The sequence below is a fragment of the Mesoplodon bidens genome (assembly GCF_964165515.1).
Source record: "Mesoplodon bidens genome assembly, chromosome: 5".
Lineage (NCBI taxonomy): Eukaryota > Metazoa > Chordata > Mammalia > Artiodactyla > Ziphiidae > Mesoplodon > Mesoplodon bidens.
The window spans coordinates 13,465,496-13,479,742 of NC_138161.1; positions in this window are offsets into that span (position 1 = coordinate 13,465,496).

Here is a 14,247-nt window from a genome sequence, read left to right on the forward strand (position 1 = left end):
CATTTGCTGGAACTTAGTCACGTGGGCATGACTGGCTGCAGGGGAAGATGGGAAACATAGTCCAGCTGGACAGTTCTGTACCTACCAAGAGGAAGGAAGGGTGGATCCTGGGAAACCATGCTCAGTAAACAGTAAATGATATACACCCTTATGAGTCAATAAACAAAAATTGTATGTTGTCAAAAATCTCTGAATAGGATGCTATAGCTAATAACTACAATTGTGAATATTTCTCAGAGTAAGACTTCATTCATCGTCTTCAGCCTTGGGACCTCTCTTTGGCACCTCCAAGGGTTGCACAGCCACGCACTAGTGTAGCAGATCCAGAAGGGAGAACTGGCCCATTGGCCACATGTTGTCTGGTCCCAAAGTCCTCCGTTGAGGACAGCTAAGCTTTCAGAGGTCCTGAGCTGCGCCATGATCCCGGGAAAAACTGAGGGGAAGGAAGAACTGGAGATGGGACCCCCTCCTCCACTGCATCTCCTGGACTCCGGGTGGTACTGCTGGGGCTGCCGGATTCAACATGTCTCTCACCAAAACCGAGCCTCCTGCTTCTTTCCTGCCCCTCTCTCTCTACAGAGGAACAAGGGACCTTCCTCTCCTTCGTGTCTTTCTCCATCCCTCTCTTCCTTCAGGTATAACCCCAAGCCCCCACGGATAGCCAAACCAAAGCCTCGTGCAACTGGCAAGCTAATCCATTTAAAGGCTAGTTTGTATTTAAATGTTCTTCTTACATAGCCCCTCATCCTCACTTCAAGCAGGTAGCCAGGTTTTGTCATTCTTCGCCAGAGAAGCAAGCTGGCTGACCGCTGTCCCTAAACTCTTGGCATCTCGTTCAGGGCCTTTCCAGTGGTCAGAGTCCCATTAGAGTCCCCACAGGCACTCAGGTTTCCATGGAAACTGCAGCACTCTCCCCGGCTGTCCAGGCAGAAGCCTCACAATGTCAGGAAAGCGGGCTGGCTGTCAGCAGGGCAGCGGGTGTCCCGTGACAGCCGGGAGGGAGAGCTCGACATCGCCTGCAGGTCTGGGATGACAGCGTGAGGGCCGGGGCAGTGTCCCTGCGAGTTAAGCCGCTGCTAAAAATGGCAGCAGAGACAAGGTTTGCAAAGCAGAAGGACATGTGGATGAGCCTGGCCCCCTCCCCTTCCCTAGGGCTGGGGAGCTGTCTGGAAGCTGCTTCGGGTTGCTGCCATGGTGGGCAGCCTGACATTCCTGATCTGTGCATCTCACTGGGGCCTCTTAAGGAGATGGACAGATGGAAAGATGGAGGAGGGGAGGGGTGGGGGGAGGGGAATGGGAAGAGGGGACAGGAGAGAGGGAGGGGAAGCAGCAAGAGAAGGTGTGGGAGGGGAGGGAAAGGGAGGAAAGAAGGAGGGAGGGAGGGAGGGAGGAAGGAAGCTCCCGCAGCTCAGCTTAGGGGCCCAGGCATTTCTCATTCCAGCCCGTCCTCATCCCAGGTGTTAAACTGAACTGAGATTGCTGGGTCATATGGTAGTTCTATTTGTAGTTTTTTAAGGAACCTCCATACCGTTCTCCATAGTGGCTGTACCAATTCACATTCCCACCAGCAGTGCAAGAGTGTTCCCTTTTTTCCACACCCTCTCCAGCATTTATTGTTTCTAGATTTTTTGATGATGGCCATTCTGACTGGTGTGAGATGATATCTCATTGTAGTTTTGATTTGCATTTCTCTAATGAGTAAAGATGTTGAGCATCCTTTCATGTGTTTGTTGGCAGTCTGTATATGTTCTGTGGAGAAATGTCTATTTAGGTCTTCTGCCCATTTTTGGATTGGGTTGTTTGTTTTTTTGTTATTGAGCTGCATGAGCTGCTTATAAATTTTGGAGATTAATCCTTTGTCAGTTGCTTCATTTGTAAATATTTTCTCCCATTCTGAGGGTTGTCTTTTGGTCTTGTTTATGGTTTCCTTTGCTGTGCAAAAAATAGAACTACCATATGACCCAGCAATCCCACTACTGGGCATATACCCTGAGAAAACCATAATTCAAAAAGAGACATGTACCAAAATGTTCATAGCAGCCCTATTTACAATAGCCCAGAGATGGAAACAACCTAAGTGTCCATCATCGGATGAATGGGTAAAGAAGATGTGGCACATATATACAATGGAATATTACTCAGCCATAAAAAGAAATGAAATTGAGCTATTTGTAATGAGGTGGATGGACCTAGAGTGTGTCATACAGAGTGAAGTAAGTCAGAAAGAGAAAGACAAATACTGTATGCTGACACATACATATGGAATTTAAGAAAAAAAATGTCATGAAGAACATAGGGGTAAGACAGGAATAAAGACACAGACCTACTAGAGAACGGACTTGAGGATATGGGGAGGGGGAAGGGTAAGCTGTGACAAAGTGAAAGAGCGGCATGGACATATATACACTACCAAACGTAAGGTAGATAGCTAGTGGGAAGCAGCCGCATAGCACAGGGAGATCAGCTCAGTGCTTTGTGACTGCCTGGAGGGGTGGGATAGGGAGGGTGGGAGGGAGACGCAAAAGGGAGGGGATATGGGAACATATGTATATGTATAACTGATTAAATTTGTTATAAAGCAAAAAAAAAACAAACTGAACTGAATTCCTCCCTCCGCCTCCACCCCTACCCCTTCCGCCACCCAAAAGATGTGTTGACCTCAAAATTTGACCTTATTCGGAAATAGGGTCATTGCAGATGAAATTAGTTAAGATGAGGTCATATTGGAGAAACCAATCTGAAATACGTACTGTGTGATTTCACCTATATGACATTTAGTAAAGGCAAAATTATGGAGAAAATTTAAAAAGATCAGTAGTGGCCCTTGGTGTGGGGGAACGGGGAGCGACTAGACAAAGCACCGATGAGTTTTAGGGCAGTGAAAATGCTTTGTATGATATTATAATGATGGATACATGACATTATACATTTGTCTAAACCATAGAATGTACAATACCAAGAGTTAACCCTAAAGGAAGCTACAGACTCTGGGTGATTATGATGTTTCAACGTATGTTCATCCATGGTTAAAAAAAAATTTTTTTTTGATGACTGATGTTAAAATGCAGGAGGATATGCATGTGTGGAAGTAGGGGTGTACTGAAAATCTCTGTACCGCTTTCTCAATTTTGTTGTAAACCTAAAACTTCTCTTTAAAAAACTAAGTATTGTTAAAAATCAGAAAGCAGGTATGGTGCAGGCCAGCGAGAAAAGCAAACGTTGGCACTGTCTCTGCATTCTTCCCCCCAGTTATTCATAACGACAATAACCATCATGTGGGAGGCCCACCACGTGCCAGGCACTGGGCACAGACTTTTTACAAGACAAGTGAAAAGAGACTTACTACTTTTCACAGTAACGTGACCATTTCTCCCCTTCTACCGAAGAAAACAATTAGGTAACGACAATAAAGCAAGTTCCAGAGAAGTTAAATAGCTTTTTTGAGGCCACCCAGCCAATGGCATGCTTGTATTCAGACCCAAGTCTTTCTAAGTCCAAGGATTGTGTGATTGTATTCTTTGAACCAATTCTCTCTCCCTCCTTTTTCTTTTGGCTGTGCCACGTGGCTCTCAGGATCTTAGTTCCCCGACCAGGGATTAAACCCAGGCCCACGGCAGTGAAAGTGCCAAGTCCTAACCACTGGACCGCCAGGGAACCCCCTTGCCACCAATTCTCATAATCGCATTTTGCACTTAAGGAGTCATCAAGATTAGAACTTACATGGGGAGAATCCATCTCTTTAGCTACTCTGGACTATCTCATTGTTACGCACTGGATTCCAGTAATAATATTCCCCCAAATACAGTGGCTCAAGTGAGATAAAGATTTATTTCTGTCTCATGAAACAGTCCAGACAAGTAGTGCAGGGTCATACAGCTCAACTGTGTGTGGACCCAGGACCTTTCCACCTCCTGGTTTTCCCATCCATAGAGTCTTCTTCTTGAACAAATTGTCAGAGATAGCTCTCCATCACCTCCACATTCCAGCCCATGACAAAGAGACAAGGAAGGAAGGGAGCACAGGTGTGTTTTCTTTTACAGGAACACCCCAGAAGTTGTGCACTCTGTTCCTGCTCACATCCCAGTGGCCTGAATCTGACCATACATTTGGTCATATTTCGCTGCAAGGGAGGTTGGGAAACATCATCTTTTTAGCTGGATTAACCAAGCTGAAACTTCTATTCCTATGGAAGGGAATCAAGGTTATTGTAGAAGACAATGGCAGTCCCTATCACAAAATTAATAGAGGAGATTTCCTTAACCAGAGCACATACAGAAGAGACGGAAGTTTGTCCAGGAAGTGGGAATAACCGGAATCGGGACTCTCTGATCTGTTTCCCCAATGTGTGGTCTTGGTCTGCACAATGACTGCCCTAGTTTGGGTCCTCAAGCCTCTGTACTATTTCACCTGTTTCGTAATTGGTCTTTTGAGTTCCTGTTTCTTTCCCATATAATTTTCTACATCACCACACATATTCTAAAGTGCATTCTAAAATTCAAATCTAATTATGTCAGTTCCCTGCTTAAAGACTTCTCATGGCTCCCCACCGTCTAGAGGACCAAGTCCGACGTGCTTAGCAAAGCACTGGAACGCTGGCCAACGTTTAGTGCTCATCTTCGGCTGCCTTCACATCCTCACCCTAAGCTGTAGGCAGATGGAGACAATAGCCATTCTAAAACTGCTACAACCCCCCACTTGTATGCAGTGTTCCATTGCCCTTGTATATGATGTTTCTCTTGCCTGGAAGGCCCATCTCTGCTTTGTCCTTCAGGTGAACTCAGTCTTCAGTGTACTAAGGAAAAGTATACAGATATCTGCAATATACTTTGAATTGTATCCAAGCAAGTGAGAAAGTCTGATGGATGGATAGTTGGGTGGAAAGATGGATAGGTTTGTAATTTTTTTTTAAGTGTAGTAAAATGTGAATGGTAGATTCAAGCTCTGGGCATACGGCTGTCCACTGTACAATTTTTTAAAACTTTGCTATAAGTTTGATATTTTTCATAATAAAAATAAAGAAGAGGACCCCATCACAAAGTGGTTTTAAATGTTTAGTTTTTTATTCTCCCTCAAGTAACAGTTCCAAAGTGAGTGTGCCAGGTTTGTGGGCAGTTCTGTTCCATCTGTTCATTTAGGGGTGCCAGGCTTGTGGGCAGGGACTCAATTTTTTTCCAAGTTATCAAGTCATTGCTCCATTATCCTTTAGACCCAAGGATATTGTCCTCATCTGTGGCCAAAGCTGGACCACTCTGTCCCAGTCCCAAGAGAAAGAAAGACTGCAGGAGGCATGCCCATCTCTCAAGGCCTGGACCCAGCTGTAGACAGCATGACTTCCGTCAACACTCCATTGCAAGAACTGATCATATGGCCACATGTGACCACAGAGAAGGCTGGGAAATAAGTAGCACCGTGCTTAGGAAGAGGAGAGTATCCCCTACCCTGTGCTCTCTGAGAAAACACCAGACAGCCATTTATCAAACTGTAGTCATTTGAAACCTGCAAACTCCTTACAGGAAGAAACAGTGTTTTGCACATCTAGGAATCAAACACCAATCAAAACTGAACATGAGGCCTGAAATGAGAAAGGTGTTGAAGAAATGTTTGCTAAATGAATTAGTGCATGAAAATAAAAATGCATAAATTAATGAAATGAAGAATTAATAGTACTTTTTGGACCATACATTTCTCAGTATGTATCTACTTTGATTTGTGGAAAGCAAGCCATCTCTTGATATTGTAGATCTATAATATCCGAACTCATTCAAATCAAGTAATTCTTTATTAATTTAGGCCTCTTTCCAATCTCTCCTCTTTCCTCATTTTTATCTTCATGAGGGATAAGAATTACTCTTTTACAGAGTTTACCAAACAACTTACATGCCTTGGAAGAAAAATATTTAACATGATTAAGAATGGAAACTCCTTTCCATGTTATTAAAGCACTTGAGTAACACCAGTTTGTATTAAAATAATGTGAAATGGCATATGAAAATTGTCTACTTATTACAATCGACCCATAAGACTTCTACTTGGTTACTATTTAAAAAATATATCTATGTAGGTGCTTAGAAGTAATATGTGTTTCTTCCATTATATTCTGTAATTCTAACGTTCATTAACTCATATTGAATTCTTTGCCAACTGATCCAAATTATTGTGCTTTTACCGCACTTCTCCAACATTTAACCTGAGATTTAAAGAAACATGATACTATAATAGATGGCATTTAGCTCAAGTATTAATTGGATCACTATTGAAAAAATAGAATAGGAAATCTAATTTTCTTTCTCGATTTTGATGGGTTTGCCTTATACAAGATACAGAACTGTCTTTTCCAATTCTCATGTCGTTTCTTTCTGTTCAATTCAGGGACCTCCTGCTTTTCTGCATTCACATCAAGATCTCCACATATACCTTTGTTGTAAATATTGACTTTTCCAGGTTATTTTAACTAGATCTCCTCTGTCTGTATATTGGAAATTATTTTCAGCAAGCTGGTATGATATGCATATGCTAGCCCAGAAGATACAGTGAATTTGGATGGTTCAGGAATTGACTGTCAGAAGAAGAACCTTGTTTGGATAGGTATGAGCCTGGGTTTGTGCCTGGTAAGAGAAAGCAGTGATATGGAAAAGGGAGAGTTTTCTACAAGAGGATAAGCAGAAAGAGGATGGCTTACCCTGGCTTGGGGATGAAGCAGTGAAAGCTGCAGAGGGCAACTAGGAGGTCAAAAGTGGTGGAAAGCGGCTGCTGTGAGCAGCCTGGCATGACTGAGAAGAGACCTGTCAACCTGGACATAAGTAAGACTAGAATGTCTCCAAGGTCTAAGATGAAGATACTGATTACTTCTCATGGGAATTTGGCCAGGTGGAGTTCCACTTTTAGGGTTACAAATTTCAGGACCACCATCAGTTTTGTCACAGGTAAGTTGGGGGTCTTCAAGACCACTTTCATTCTGACACAAATTGCAAGTTTGAGCCAAGACTGTTACCCAAAAACTAGGTTCACCTCTTGGTGGGTGTTGAGCTAAAAGAAACAACCAAGTCAAAGATCAGGAGAAGGAAGGATTTATTACTTGCAGCAAGTAAGGAGAACACCAGGGATCTTTCCCAAAGCAGTATCTCCCCAAACAGCAAAATTGGGGAAGTTTTAAGCTACGGGTACACTGCATATTCATGAAGGGGGTTGGGCTGTTGACAGAGTCCTAGCTTTACTTGATGGAAGTCACAAGGGTCAGAAAAGGTCATCATCATCCTCCCTTAGGTTCCAGTTGATGTGGTGGTTGAGTTTCAGGCTAATCCTTACCATTGAAACAGAACTGGGAGTCTTTACAACTGATTTATTATCTTTGCTATTGTTAATTATCTTGCCTGAGGACAATTGTTTGTTCCTGAATTTTTTGTTCCCTTAAGATTATTATTTTTTATTTTATTTTATTTATTTTTTTACACAGCAGGTTCTTATTAGTTATCCATTTTATACACATTAGTGTATATATGTCAATCCCAATCCCTTAAGATTATTAATTACTGAGACCTATTCAAGGACAAGCATTGTGGCCAGGCTTAGATCACAAAATGGCTTAGGCTAAAAATAGCTTCTCTCATGTCAAGAAAGCCATGCCTGGTTCTCTTCCTCCAGGGACCCTACCTAACCTGTCTACTTACAAGACCACCTTCAGCGTTAACACAACATTGTAAATCTATACTTCAATAAAATAAATTTTTTTAAAAAGACCACCTTTGGGTTCAATAATTTGTTAGAAGGGCTCACAGAGCTCAGAAAAGTCATTATACTCATGGCTACAGTTCATTAAAGTATTGATAAACGGATTCTGATTAAAATCAGCCAAGGAAAGAGAGTATAGGGCAGGGTCCAAGAGTCACCAGATACAAGTTGTCCCAAGAACACCTACTTCTCCATGATATAATATGATGTGTAGCAACATGCATGGAGTATTACTAAGCAGGGGAGCTCAAGCCTTGGTGTCCAGAATTTTTATTGGGGGTCAGTCATGTAGACAGGGTTGGTGATCTGCATGGTGGACCTTTGTCTCCAGCTTCTCCAAAAGTCAAGTTGATACCATGTGGTCCAAGTTCCCCCACCATAAATCACTCTGTTAGCATAGACTTTCTGTCATGGCCCAAGGCCTCCAGATAAACAAAGTCACTCTTATCACGCAGGGCATTCCAAGGGCTTAGAAGCTACTTCAGGAGCTGAGGCAAAGGCCAAACTTTTCTTTGGGAAGGTAAATCCTGTACTGCACACAAGGGTCATTCTTGATTAGTGACCCTATGCCCAGGGCAGATCAAAAGATCAAATCTGTGGCAGAGCATCAGATAGAAACGTAACTGTCCTTGTATCCAAGGGGCAACGTCAGAGTTATCACAGAAAATAAAGCCCCAAAGTCTGGACAGGGAAGATGAGCAGACATGAATAAGGGAGTCATACCCAGGGCTGAGATACCAGGATCTTGTTCTTATTGGGTGCTTATATCCTATAATGTTTGGGTGGGTCTCTCATTAAAAAATCTAGGACTGGAGTGGTCCAACTGAAAAACTTAAAAAAGAAAACCAACCAAATCACATTGGTTGTGATGACTAATCTGGACACCTGAAATTTTCCATCTCTCTATAGCTTGACCTGGTTGTAGAGCAGATAATTATAAGCAGAATAACTGACACTCCAATTGTGCTGATGGACAGGCATGAGGCCTGGGTATGGGAGTAGATGTGAGGCTCCAAATGACATCCAAAGAGGGCAAGCTTCCCTTCTCCTTGGGGTGGGAAGCAGCAGTGATCCCAGGTGAATACAAGCTTCCTGAAGAAGATTCTTCACAAGCTCATGAATAGTAGAATCTGTTCCCATGCCTGTCCTGCCAGGTGAAGAGACAATCTAAAACCAAACTTCTCCACCATTTCTTAGACTAGGTCATGTTGGACTGGAATGGGATTACCAAGCATGAAGCATTTCTAAAAATCAGATGGAGGATCCTTATAGAAAGACTTTGGCAGAGCCTGTAGCCAACGCATTCACTTAATCAACTTATCCTTAATATTTATTGAACACCTCCTATGTACCTGTCAATGGATTCAGTTCCAGGGATATCACCATAAAGCTCACTCAAAAGGAGCTTATGTTCCACCTTAAGTCAAACATTTATTGAACGCCCACTGAGTGTAAAGTGTGAATTCTCTTATTGGTCCAGGGTCTGCATAGATTATGTGATGGTGACATCTTACTGCTCCATGAAAGGTAGTAGTTAGGATCTACTTGTCTCTCTACCTCCTCTTCCTGAATACCCATGGGTTTCTGAGCTTTGGAGAAGCTCTAGAATCCCTGGTGACCAAGAGAAGGAAACTACTGGTGTGAATGATTAGGGGAAAGGCTGAGGAAATCAGCTGTACACCTGGTACTGAAGTAATGGCTGGAGTACATTCTGATTGGTCAGGTTTGTCCCATACAAGCTGCTAATTCTGAATATCACCTTGGCTGTGTCCTCTCCTTCCAGGGCTCCTCCCTATCAAAGGCTTTCTCTTCTCCAAGAGGAATCCTGATCAGATGGACAAAGATTGCCTTAGAGGGCACTTTCTGGAAACTTCCACTTTTCTCCTTGAATGGTGGTTTCCCCCCACCCCACCCCCAACTTCATAAGCCCTAAGGATTCATCTCTGGGCAATAAGCAAATCTTCAGAGTCATTTCACTGTTTCATTCTATCTCAGGACCCAGTGTGGTATTTGATTCTGATAGGGTTTCTTTGTGTGTGAGAAACTCTTCTGAAATCTGCTAACAAGAACCAAGTCATATTATACTGCACTGTATGGGAAATCCACACAATTCTCCCCCTCCCTAGTGAGGGTAATCACTGCCAATTCATGATGCTTTTGTGAAAATGAGTTATTTGGAGGGGATCCAAAACAGGCCAAGAAAGGAGGTAACAGATCAGACTGATGGATTTGATGGCATTAAATCACACAGATTTAAATGTGGTGCACTTTGTAGAGTTGTGTTTTTAATCCTTGCTGAGAATGTTGATTAAAGAAAGAAGTTACCTAGATTTGTGACATTTGGTAATATGATTATATTACCCTTTAAAAATTTTTATTTTTGACTAGATAATACATGCAAGTGTTTTAAAACTCAAAATGACATGCAAATGTACACATTGAGAAGTCATGCTCCTCATCTTCCTGTATATACCCTGCCCCCAGAGGTAACTATGTTTGTATCATTTTATGTTTCTTTATGCAAATACAAGTGATGAAACTTCCTCTTTAGTTTGGGGGAATCCCACACCAGAAGAGCTTGTCACCACCTCTATAAGCTCAAATTAACAGATACATCCCCAGCCTTCCCCACAGCCGGGGTGAAGTCATATGATCTAGGCTCAGCCAGTCAAAAACACCTGCCCAAAGTGTGACTTGGAAGGAGGTGACATCCCAGAGCAAGCACAGGGGAGAATCTTCTCATCTCATTTTCAGAGACAGTGAGGCTAGTGGTTCAAACTGCTGTGTTTGGGGTCCATGGCCAACGGGGTCAGCAGTGTCCACTGGGGCATTTGCAAAGCCAGATTAACAGCGAATCCAGTGACTCGTTACCTTCAGGCCTCCTCACTTGAATGAGCTCCTTCCAAAGCCTGGAAGCGGGTTCCAGCAACGTGTTGACACATTTTTGTAAAATCTGCAGAAGCCAGATATTTTAACTGCAATTGGTTAAGACTCTTTCCTCTCCAACTAACCCTTTGTCACACTTCCTTTTGGACTATGTGGTGTTGGTGTGGCTGCAGCATTTTGGGGGAACAAGTTAATTAGGGGGAAGCTGAGTTAGGGTACAGTTAGTTTGGGCTTAGTGTGACACGTTTATGTGGCTCATGATTATTTCCCTAGTCTTTGCTATCCATCCTGAGGTCAGAATGGCTGCCAGGAACATTTCAACCTCTCACTGTGCCAATTCACCCAGCCTCTGGTCATGAAGATGCAGGGCTAGAATTTGTGTTGCAAAAGGATATGTCCTTAGTGCAAGGTCCTGAACTATGTGGAAAGCAGAGGAGAAATAAGATACAAATGCACAGAGCCAGAAGCTCGTCTATGGGAAATCCTTCTAAACCTTCAGGATCACAAATGAAACTTGACAGAGGTTTTCCCAAATCTGACCACAGTCCAACAACTTTACACGAGGTTGCCAATAATGAGTATGAAGCTGAAAGAAACTTTTCTAAATTATAAAAAATATGAAACATATTTGGATCTCAGCCAGGTGGGCTGAGATGGGATGAAGGTGGTTCTTTGTCTGTGTGGTCTTCCTCTCCCAAACCTAGAATCTCTATCAAACCATGAGAAAAACAGACAAACCCAAATTGAGGGACATTCTACAAAACACCTATAAAACTCAAAACTGTCCAGGTTACCAAAAAGAAGGAGAGTCTGAGAAACTGTCGTAGCCCAGAGGAGCCTAAGGAGACATGGTGACTAAACGAATGTGATGTGTTATCCTGGAACAGAAAAGAGAGCTTAGGGAAGAACTAATGAAATTCAAATAAAGTGTGGAGTTATTTAATAATGATGTTTCAGTATTGATTCATTCATAACAAATAGATGATAGAGAAAAATGGATGAGGAGTATACAGGAACTCTTTTCACTATCCTCACATTTTCTGTAAATCTAATCTCATTTTAAAAGTTGCTTAGAAAAGAAATTTGGATCAACCATGCTAAAAGAAAGACTGAATTATCTATTCTCTCTATAGAAAATATTATAAATTACATTTTATAACCCTATTCTTACGTAGCCCAAAAATGAAATGGAAAAATGTAATGTGAAGTGTGTCAGGCAAATAATTAAACTATTATGTAATATTCTAGATTTTGTGATGTTTATAGTATTTATCAGTTTTTAAAATATTTAATTTTTGTGATTTATTTTCTCTCATTCTAAATATTTACTTTTGTGCCTAATTTTCTGTTCCTGATTTTTTGTTAAACAACAGCCCCTAAAAATCCATATCTGCCCCCTGGGTATACGTGTGCAGCCATGGGCAATAGTGTTATCATGGTACCAGTCTATAATATGCTATGGGACATATGTACTGTTCTTTGACCTACCCAAAGGCCAAAGATATTTATTTAAATATTGTTTAAATAAATTCCTTTTTTGCATAAATTATCCATAGTTTGTTTCTGCTGCTTGTAAATGAGAATTTGATGAATAATTTGGGCATAATTTAAAGCAGTGGTTTTAAGCCCTGCTGTACATTAGAGTCCCCTGGGGCAGGAGGAGGGAGTTAAAATATACTGATGGCCAATCCCTGATGTTGAACCAGCCTTTCCAAGGCTAGGGCTTAGGCATCAGTAGTTTTTAAAATTCCCTAGATTATTCTAATATTCAGCCAGACTTGAGGACCATTGAACATAGTCTGGTTTCCAAGTGGTCCAAGTCAACTATTCATGTGATGAGTCCTAATTTTGTGCCCATCACTGTTCTAGGAGTGACAGATGCACGGAAGGGTGAAACAGACCAGCAAGGACCCCTCAGTCTGGACATCTCAGAGTGAGGTTGGGGTGTCTGGATTTCCCTTTCAGAAGCATCTGAAGAGAAAATTGAATGCACACTGCCTGGAGACAGGAGCAAATGAAAATGTCCAGGAGAGCTGTGTTTTGCTTTATCACATCTAGGGGTAGTGAGAGATTCTGAAAGAGTGCTCTATGAATTCCCGGAAGCTCCCAACCAATTTAAGTCCATGAAGAACCTTCCACCAGAACTCTCAGCTTTGACATTAATGAGGGAAAAGATGATCTCAGATGGCCTGCGGGCCCTGAGCCCCTGCCTTCTTGGAGACCCGACTAACAACATTGTGTGGTTGTTAAGAAAACATGAAGGAAGAGAGAGAGAGAGAAAGGTTGCTCACAGTAGCAACAAAAATATAAAATACTGAGGAAACAAGTGATATATAGGATCTGAAGTCAGAAAACTACAAACTTTACTGAATAAGTTTTTAAAAACTTACTAGAAAAAAGAGAATTGGGAAAGCTTAACATCGTAAACACATTTATTCATCCCAAACTAACTATATACATTCATTAGAATTCTGGTCTCTATCCCAATGAAATTATTTTTGGAACTTGACAGTGATTTTAAAGTTGAACTGGCAGAATGTGTGAAACCGGTCGAGTTTTTTTTTTTTTTTTTCTAAAAAGGAGGAGCATTGATTTTACCGGATATTAAAACATATTTTTTTAAGTGACTAAAATATAAACAGAATGATACCATCTTAGGAACAAACAGATAAGGAACAGAATGAAAAGTAAAGAAAGAGCTCTACTTATAATAAGTAATCAGATATGATAAAGATGGAATTACAATTAAGTGAGGAAGAATGAACAAGTCAATACATCATTTTGGAATAACTGGCTGACCATTTGGAAAAAATCAAGCTGGATTTCCTCCTCATAACATCCATGGTAATAACTTGCACATGGCTTATATATAGTTTTTAAAATGGAAAGGTACCAGAAGGAAAAAGAGGTAAAATTTTATGTAAACTTGTAGTAGGAAAAGCATTCTAAGCATAACACCAAAGGAAATATCAATAAAGTAACATGCTCGGAGAAATGATTATAAAAAATGTTTTAGTCTTATAAATCCAAAAAATGAAGAAACATGAAAGGCAAATTACATCTGGGAAAATAGCTATGACATATGTGACATACATAGGATTTAAGATCTTAAAATACAAAGCTATCCTGACAGACAAAAGAAAGAGCAAATAGTTCAGTATAAAATAGATGAGATAAAATAAGAACTAACCATTCTTACAATAAGTGCACACAGCCGATATGAAAAAAAGCATTCAATCTCCTTAGTCAATAGAATGCACACGAAAACAAAGCCACTTTTGGCCTAAAAGATTAGCAAAGAAGGTGTGGAGAAATAGGTTCATCTCCAAAAAATATAAACTGGTAACATGTTTCTGGAAGACAATTAGGTATTAAATCTTCACAGTCTTGCAAAGATTCATCTCCTGTGGGGAAGTCATTCTAAGAACTGCTGGTGTAAAAGCACAAAGAGAGAAAGTTAAGCACGTGTTAAGCATCAGCAGAGCAAAGAAAGCTTTTTCTTTTAAAATAAAAGAATTGTAGGGGTAGGAGAGAGGGAAGTGGGGAGGGGCAATATAGGGATAGGCAGTAAAGAGGTACAAACTATTATGTATAAAATAAGCTACAAGGATATATTGTACAACATGGGGAATA